General features: G+C 43.4%; 1 pseudogene; it reads left to right on the top strand.

Moving 5' to 3' along the window:
• Window positions 1-7,061: 7,061 nt before the first annotated feature.
• LOC116280887 (pancreatic progenitor cell differentiation and proliferation factor pseudogene) lies at window positions 7,062-7,407 on the top strand (annotated as a pseudogene).
• The last annotated feature ends 2,207 nt before the right edge of the window (window positions 7,408-9,614 follow it).

The raw sequence follows: 9,614 nt of genomic DNA, 5'->3' as shown, positions 1-9,614 counted from the left end.
AAGTCTTCCAGTTGCTTCTCTCTGTCAGGAGGATAAAGTCCAAACTCCTCAAGGTGGCCAGGCACCTGATAACCTGGCCTCTGGCTATGTACTGATCCTCACCCTACCTCCCCACCCACATTCGCACAGTGGCTTTAATGCTTTCACTCCACATCTTTGCCCGGGCGGCTCCCAACTCCTGTTTGCCTGGGATCTCCTAGTCATCCTCCAAATATCTTTTGAATCCCTTTCTAATTCCCTCTGGCAGGGTTAACACATATCTTTTCTGTTCTTCCAAAGCATTGTGTCTGTATCTCTACATTGCATTATAATGTCCCTTTTACTTGAGTGTCTCCGCTACTGGCAGAGCAGCAGAAGAAAAGAGATGACTCTGTTTCCTGAATCCCATGCACAGGACAGTGTCTAGTACTCTGTCGGCACCCAATAGACCCAAGTGGAATGACTAAATACGGCCCTGCTGACAACACTGCTGGATGCAGCTAAAGAGTCCAAAAACAGTAATCAGGAGATATGGCAAGCCTTTGCAGAGGTTACTGTTAATATTTTTTAGATAGCTACTTAATTTTTTCAGTTTTAAATAATTATTTTTTGAGATTCTTACTGAGAGTTTAGAAGCTCAGGCCTCAGTAATGTGGCAAAGCATCCTTCTGGAGTTTCAGTGATCTCTCAAGTTAATTAGATGCTAGAGTCTTAGACAACACACACAGCCATGAGTGCACACATGCACGCACACACACAGAGTAGCGTGCAAAGTCCCTCTCACAGGATAAAGGTTGAAACTGATTTCCTTGAGATTCACATAATGAGCTTCTGTGGAGTCCAAGGTCCACACCGTCTTCCAAGAAGTTCACACCGTCTTCCCTATTTGGAGCCTCCCAGGACACAGCATCATCCATTGGGGCAGGTGTTTATGAATACAAGTTCATAAACTTGTGTTTATGGCCGTGTTCAAAAGAAAAACATTTTTTAATTTTATTATAAAATATATATTCAAAAGGGTGTATAAATAAATACATGTGTATAATTTAAGAAAAAATAATAAAAGGAATAATCAAACTCACCATGCAGCTTAAGAAATGGCAAAGCCCTGTGTGGCCCTCCTTGCTGGTCCTCCTAGAGTTAACTGCCACTGTACTGAATTATGTATTAACCATCCCCTTGCTTTCATAGTAGCTTCAATATGGATGTGTCCTAAACCATACACGTTTTTGTCTATTCTTTAAATTAAGGAAGAGATGCATTTACTTTCAAATTATGTAAGAAAAAACATGGAAGAATAAATGGCTCAGCTAAAGAAAAACATCACAGAGAGGGCAGCTCAGTTTAAATAACACACACAGCATTCTTTTCCCTTACCTGAAATCCCCCAATATTCATAAGTGTTGTCTGAGCTATACACTCACATCCTTGCTTATACTTTTTGAATATTATTGACCAGATGGTAGATGAGGCTACAGCCTAAGGTCCATAAAATAGAGACTATATCTTATATTCACTCTACTATTCATGATACCTAGAGTTCATTTTTCTATCTCTTTTTTTAATTGCAATTAAAAATAATGGATAAGATGAATACTCAGCAAAAATCTAGAAATTCTTGGCCTATTTTTAAACATAACAAATGGAATCACAGTGCCTGTGTCATTCTGTGACTTACTTCTTTCACTCAGCATTATGTTTTAACCATGTCGAATTGAACTTTAGTTCATTGATTTTCATTGCTGTATTTCACAACATTCACATCGCTCTCCAAATTGAAGAAGTTGGCAAAATTCAAGTGATGTTTGGGATAAGTGATTTGGGCAGTGAGTTCTCTCCAGCTCTGCCAGAGAAGGGGACTTATGGCCCAGCAGACAGTCTCCCCAACAGTGTTCAGACCTCTGCGGGAGGCAGAAGCCACACAGCCTCTCCTTCCCGAAGGGCTGAGATGCCATATTTTGGTACTGGGCTGGTTTCAGTATCCTCAGGATGCTTGAGGAACAGGGAGAAAGATGTTCACTTTGGAGCTGTCTTGCTTGGGAATTTAGAAGCAGGGGTCAGGAACTCCCTGCTGGAGGCCAGTGTAATGGGAGAAGCTGGGTAATTCACTACTCAAAATTTCAAGGGGCTCTCTAAGTCCTTTGGCAAGGACAGAAGAGATGACATTTCAGGAAGGTCCTCTCTGAGCTGGCTTTTCTGGGCATCTGAGTTGGGGTGGGAGGTGGCAGGGGGCAGCCAACCAGCTCTGGCCTCTATCTGCATATTCATAAGCCCCCCACACTGGTTGGCTGCGCTAGGCAGCCCCCACTGTCCCTAATGCCAGAGGCTGCAGTAGGGCTGGGTCTGTCAGATGGTGCCTTGCACTGAGAAGAGGTGGGAGGCTTCCATCACCCAGCCACAGGCACCAGGCCTGCCTGGGGAGGAAGCAGGGAAACCAAAATCACTTCCTGACCATGGCTCTGTGTGCCCAAGGCTGGTGAATGCCCTGCTCCAGCTCCTGGGGCAGCGAGCCCCACCTGGCTGAAGAGCCCAGGACTTGGACCTCCCTGAGGGCGTCTTCTCTGTGAGTAACACCATCTCTTCCATTTACCTTGCCAGATTACTTTTCTTTATGACCGAATGTTTATTTTGAAAAATTTCAAGTGTGCAGAAAAGTGGAGAGTCTAGCATAACAATAGCCATCTATATATCCATCACTTGGATTTAACCACTGTTAATATGTTGCCATATTTGCTACATCTATTTTTGTTGGCTAAAATGCTTTCAAGTAAATCATAGACAGAGATTTTTCACTCCTAATACCTGACTCTGTAATGCCCTGGCATGCATCTCTGAGCACTTTTGAAGTTCTTCTTTCATTACGTTCTTTCACAGCAGTCTTTAGTGAGGGGGCCATTACTGTCCCCATTTTAGAAAAGCAGAAAATGCAGAAAGTATGACTTGAGGGCAAATGGCTGAAAATAGAGCCCAGATGTCTTAACTCTCAGCCCAGGACACCTGTCTCTGCCACATGAAAGGATCACTCATGTCCAGGGCTGTTGTCCTAGACAGCACTAAGACATGGCACCCACTGTGTAACCTTGGGCACGTCACTTCACCCCTCTAGGCTTCAGTTGCCTCATCCATAAAGTGAGGGCATGGCTTGAAGAGCAGAGGTTCCTTAACATTGGTCTGTGATGTTTTCAGAGAAGACAATGTAAAGAGTTTTTACAAAGCTAAATTTATTTGGCTATTATGCCCTTCCTCCTTTAAGGAAAAAAAAAACGGTGGTTAAGATTCTTTTCTTTTATGAAGTAAAAACAGTAGATTGTAGTCTTCATACACTTATTTTGTGTGCCCTTACCTGCAAATAAAATGTCAGCAGCTCTCAAGTTCCTCCAATTTTCCCCCCATTTTATTAATGATTGAAATCTAAAAGTCTGGAAACCGCCCACTGTACAAGGTAATCCCTAAGCCCCTTTCATTGCTAAAGTTCCAGGGCTGTGGGGCCTCCCAGACCGGCCCTAGGGGGAAAGGAAAAGAAACTACAATTTAAGGAGCACCTTTTATCAGTTGGGGAGAGTGCAGGCACTGGGCATGCGTTAACACTTGTGATCCTCACCACAACCCTAGGAGATGGCACTGTTATCAACTCCATTTTATAGACAAAGAAACTGAGGGAGGAAAGAGGCAAAGTTAACTTGCATGAGATCATATAGGGGCTGGTGTATCCAACCTGGGCTCAATACCAGTAGATCATTCCATTTTTCTCGGGCACCAGTCACGACTTCTGACTTGGTTATATCTATGTCTGTCGATGATCAGAGCTGTGTGGCCTGGGCCATCAGTCTGACCTCCTCTCTGCATTTCAACTGTCAGCCAGTGCAGCAGGGAGGGCTGCTCAGGGCTGGACCAGAGAGGAATGGATGCCCCCCGCCCAGCCCACAGCCACGTGGGGATGATGCAGGAGGCCCCCAGAAAATGAAGCAGAGGTGAGGTCATATATGAAAAGACGTTAGTAAAGCATAGAAATGCTGTGTGACCTTGAGATGTGCCACCCTGAATGAGCCTTACATTGGCAGCTTTGTCAAGTTTGCTGAGCCTGCGAAGTACTTGGATGGGAGGCTGTTCAGAAATCCTACGGGTCAGGCAAAAATGTATTTGTATGTAAATGTGTGATTAAGTGATCACTACTGTGAATCTCTTAGGTCCCGTGGCGTCTGCATAGGAGTGGCTGTTTCAGGAGAAGACTTTTTCCTCCATATTTCTCCAAGTATTTTTGGGGTGGTGCTCTACTAGGCTGGTCCAATTGGAACCCAACTGAGTCTAGGAAATGAATGAACAAAATCCTGCAAAGAAAAAGACTTAGCTTTCCCAACAAAAACCTGGCAGGAACATTTTCAAGGAACTAGCAATAAACCTTGTATAAATCTGCACCGAGCGTCAATGACAAGGATGAGAATGAGTTAGCATCTCTTAGGCTTTGCACGGTGCCTTTGATCTAAGGACTCCTCATAGCTCACCTTGCTTTTTTGATTGGTTCTCAGTGGCCCTGCTGTAGTGTGTCAGAGGTGTTTGCTGTTCTCTAAATGTGGACACACCACAGAAGAGGAGACATAGTCTGTGAGCTGCTGGTCTCACCGTAACCAGCCCACGGGTGGCTCTTCCTCTTTGCCCTCTCTGGCAAAGCTTTGGGGAGATCTCGAGGGAGAGCCTATGGAAGGGCACAGACTCGTAGGGAGAAAGGCTTTCATGTCGGGAGGTGATCGGTGCAACTGGTAACGCCACAGACACTGCTGTCTTTTCAGCTCGTGCCCATGGCCTTGAACACTTCAGCTAAAAAGAGATGACACACAGCTTCTTTCTGGACATATCTATTATTTACTTGAAATTCAACCTCAGTCTCATTTTACACCTTCTAGCTATAAATTCCTACATAGTTTTGGAGTTATCTCTCAAGCCCTGTGTTCTATGCTTGTGTTTGTAGCTGAACTTGCTTCTCCAGTAGGGCTTTTCCTGTCTGAGACCCAGGAATGGATGTCTAAGAAAGAGTCAATGAGAGAAAATGCAAGCTTTGTTTGATTGTTTGTTTTAATAGACTTTGTTTTTTAAAGCAGTTTTAGGTTCACGGCGAAATTAAGCCCCCAAACATGCATAGCCTCGCCTGTGGTTTGTAATCATCCAAGGCAAGGGATGCCTCCTTTTTTTCTTTTTTTTAAATTACAAAGGTGAAAACATACCCATTGAAAATATGGAACATACAGAAAAGTAAAAAGAAGAAACAGAAAAATTCCTCATGGTTCCATCACCCATAAATAACTATCGCTACCATTTTAATGTATTTCTTTCTCATCCTTTTTTGAATTTGCATTTATGTATGAATTTTCTCTCCCCCTACTTATTATAAAATATGTGCTATAAACTCTTAAACATGATTTTTTAAATGGCCGCATGCCATAGCATCACACAGATGATACCATACTTTATGATTTATTTAAGCAGTCTTCACTCTTACAAATAATATTATGATAATCATATTTGATATAAATCTGTGGGTATCACATTATTTTCTTTAAAAATTTTTTAAGTACTGCTTCAAACATTTTAGGGATTTAAAAAAAATTTATTGAAGTATAGTCAGTTTACAATGTTGTGTCAGTTTCTGGTGTACAGCACAATGCTTCATTTAGGAACATACTCTTTTTTAATTTTTAAAACTGTCTTTTATTGTTTTTAATAGCATCTTGATTTTACTTCTTAGATGTAGAGTTATCAATTCAAATGATATTAACATGTTTAAGATTTGTAATTACCACATAAATATTTCCCCCAAAATATATGAAAAAATAAGTAAGAAATACAAATGATAAGATAACGTTTTCACTCATCATGTTGGCAAAAATTTAAAGGACTGACAATGATAAAGGACTGACATACTCAGTGCCAGTGAGGTTGAGGGGATATGTGTTCTTTTAAAGCCATGTTGGCAAGAGAGCAAATTGGCTGTTTAAAAGTATATATACAAGTAATGCATGAGTACATTCTTATAAAAATTCAATAATATAGAAATATACAAAGTCAAAATTGAAAATTCTCCTTCAGACCCTCATCTCCACTCCCAATCAGTTGGTACATTTCTGGAAGGCAGCTGGGCAACAAGTATAAAAGCTTAACATATGCCTCGTTTTTGACCCAGCATTTCCACTTTTAGAACTATAACATAATAATAATAGAATAAGTTCCCCAGGATACAGATAGGAGTGTTCACCCCAATGTTATTCATGATAGCAATAGCTGACACATCAGCAGTTTACTATGTACGTGGAACTGTTCTAAAATCATAACACATGTTAACTCAATGGATCCTCACAACACCCCTATGATAACAGTAGGTACTGTCAACCAAAAAAGTGCAAAACCTAAAAGTTGAGAGTTATGTTTTATTCAGTGGACATACTGAGGACCTAAGCCCAGGAGACAGCCTCTCAGATGGCTCTGAGGGAATGTTCCGAAAAGGTGAGGGAGGAGCCAAGATATATAGGAGTTTTTTGCAAAAAACAAAACCAACCAAACAAAAAACAACCAGGTAGTCAGAATATCAAAAGATTACTGTTAATTAAAGAAAGCCAGACATCTCAAGTTGATGAATTAAGCACTTTTCTGTGTATGGGAAGATGCAAGAGTTTGAGCTCACTGAAATCATTCTTTTGATATGCACCTTAACTGTCTAGGGCGAGTATCCTGTTTTCTCCATCCTGAATCCCCTCAGGGGGCGGCTGCAGTGGCTGTTGGCTTGACAGCAGCAACATCCTTTGTTTACTGATACAGCAGGCGACATGCTTTGTCCACAGTACTGTGATTATTCCCACCTTTTTGATGAGAAAGCTGAGGAAAGAGAGGTCAGAAAGCTAGTAAGTGGCTCTAAAGATTCAAATCTAGGCAGTCAGCCCTCTAGGTGGAGTGGTCACCTGTGGTCTCAGCAAATGGGCTCTGTGGCCTAGTGTCTCCCCCAACCCCAACCCTAACTCCACCATGCGTGATCACGCTCATCCGGGCTGATGAGGGGGCATGGCCGAGGTTTCCAGCAGCCCACAAGCAAAAGCATGGCAGCCATCACCTCCAGCGACTCGCTTGTGGCTGCTCACAACTACTACCTCTCTGCCTGGGTCCCACTTCCAGTGACGGCACCTGTGGAAGCACTGAGTACCCTGGGGAAGCCACCCCCCACCATTCCGCTCTCCTCAAGTCTGACTGGAGCACTGGTGGGCCACCTTCTTTTTTCAGGAAGTCCACTCTCCCATTCATGGCCACAGTGTTGGAGTCCCCAGGGCACTGGGAATCTCCCAGGCCTCCAGTGGCATGGTCACCTGTGACCTGGCTCAGGAAGCCATGGGGAAGAAGCAGCCTGGCGGCCAGCCCAGCAAAACCAACAGCAGGCCCCTGTTCTGAGTGGCCGCCACCAGCCGCCAGGCTTCCTTTCAAGGCGCTAGGCTGTGGGAGCCCTGCCCCACGGCTCCCTGCCCTCACTTCCCTTCCCCGGAGCCTGGGGTGGGGCAGGAGCAGTTGGGTTCTTTAATATCAAAACAGCAAAAACACCCAAAAGGAAACTAAGAGAACCTCACTCTTTAGTATCCAAGCCACAGAGAGCCTTCCTGACACCCCATAATCGTGGGCCTTGCACCAAATGGAAAATAAACTCCAAGCAGCCAGAAAAAAAAAATCTAGGCATACTCCAAGGTCCACCTTCTCACCTCCTCTCTACTGCTATAACAGTGAAAACATAGGAATAAATCTGTCTTTTGAAAGGGAATTAATTAAATAAGTTATGGTACATCCATGCAATGGATGATTATCGGCTTTCACAATGTTGCTACAGATTAATATTCATTGACATGAAAGAGGGAAAAAAGGGAAGCTAAAGAACTATGCATTTTTATTCCATTTTTGTTTTTTAATGCATATGATTATAAAAATTATGGAAATGTATCTGTAAAAATTTCCCAAATACGGAGAAATGTTTTGGGGAAAATGACAAACACCAAAATTTTAACTGTGATTTTTTTTCTGGGAGGCAGCATTATAGGGGTCGTTCTTTTCCTACTAGTATATTTCTATATTTGGGAAGTTAAATGATTCTGTATTACTTACACAATCTAAGAAATGCAGTGAAACTATTTTTAAAGGGTTGTAGCAATTGTGACTTCTATCAGTAACTGTGAGAAAGTGCTAGTTAATTTTCAAACAGAAAGCATGGCTGCTCTACTTTATGCCACACCCAGACAAAGGGCTCCGGGCAACACGCTGGCCCCAGCACAGAGGTTTCCTGTTTCTCCGCTGCCCAGACGCAGAGTTTCCATGATTGTCCTACAGAGATGCGCGTAAACGTCTCCAGGCACTCAACCACAATGGGGTCTGGCTGGATTTCCAGTTTCTGACTCAAGACATTCTTGTTGATTTTTGCTTCATTTAACACACTGAGCCCTGTCCCTTAAGCTAGTAGTTGTGCCTTCTGGAGCACACAGACCACAGGGAGCACCAGAAAAAAATAACCCACAAGAGAGATTTGGCAGTTGGGGGCTCTATGCTCTTCTATCTGTCTGTCTATATCTAGCTCTCTGTCTCTGTCTGTGTCTCTCTTGGTCTGTCTGTATTGATTTTGTTTCACGCACGAGGCTCTGTTAAGTGCCAGAGGGCTCTGAAATACGGTACCTTGAACGAGGAGACAACAATCAGTCTAAATAAAGTGTTGAGAGAATGATTTATTTAACAAATCAGCAAAAATCTGTTTGGGGACACTTGGCAGTCAGGCATCAATTGGGGACACAGGAGGGATCTCATCATCTAAGGAGGAAGGCACGCTGATGGCTTCAGAGAGGAGGTGACATTTCAGTTGGATTTTGAAAGAGAAGTAGGGGTTTGTCAGGTGGAAAAGTGGGAGAAGGGCCGTCCAGGTGGAGGGAACTGTACCATGCAAAGACATGGAGGCGTGAAGGAGTTTGGCACGTGCAGGGAACACAGCCCAGGACAGCACAACACAGCTAACTGCTGAGGGTAGTGGCTGCAGAGGAGTTAGAGTAAGACCATGGTTACGAGGAGCTAAGACATCTGAACCTTATAGGCTACAGGAAGCTAGAAAAGGCTTTGATTCCATGGAGGGGCATATATAGACCTACATTTTAGAAAATTAATGCCAAATACAGTGTGGCTAAGAAAACGGAAACAATCAAAAGGGACTTTGACCAACTCCTGTCACCCCATCTACCACCTGCCAGCACCTGTCCAGGTACACTGCCTTCCCCTGCTAACACGGATGAATTAAGGGTTCTTCTCTCCAAAGTCAGCCCCTCCTCGCGTGCACTACATCACAGCTCCTCCTTGCTACCCAAGAACAAGCTTCCAGAAATTCTCCCCCTCTTGCCTGTGTTAACAAATATCTTTCTAGAGCATCACTGCTGTCAGCCTACAAATATATTGTTATTCCTCCCATCCTGAGAAACCCTCTCTTGACCCCACTCTCCCAGCTACTGTCCCATTTCTCTCGTCCTTACAAAACACCATTAAGAAAGTTGTCACCAATTCCTCTTCTTGTTCTCGCCCTAAAATTCACTGCAACCAGGCTTTTCCCCTCTCCATACCACCAAAACTGCCCTGATCAA

The sequence above is a fragment of the Vicugna pacos genome, chromosome 6 (assembly GCF_048564905.1).
Source record: "Vicugna pacos chromosome 6, VicPac4, whole genome shotgun sequence".
Taxonomy (NCBI): domain Eukaryota; kingdom Metazoa; phylum Chordata; class Mammalia; order Artiodactyla; family Camelidae; genus Vicugna; species Vicugna pacos.
The sequence above is the reverse complement of the archived record's forward strand: the minus strand, read 5'-3'. Positions and strand labels throughout refer to the sequence as shown.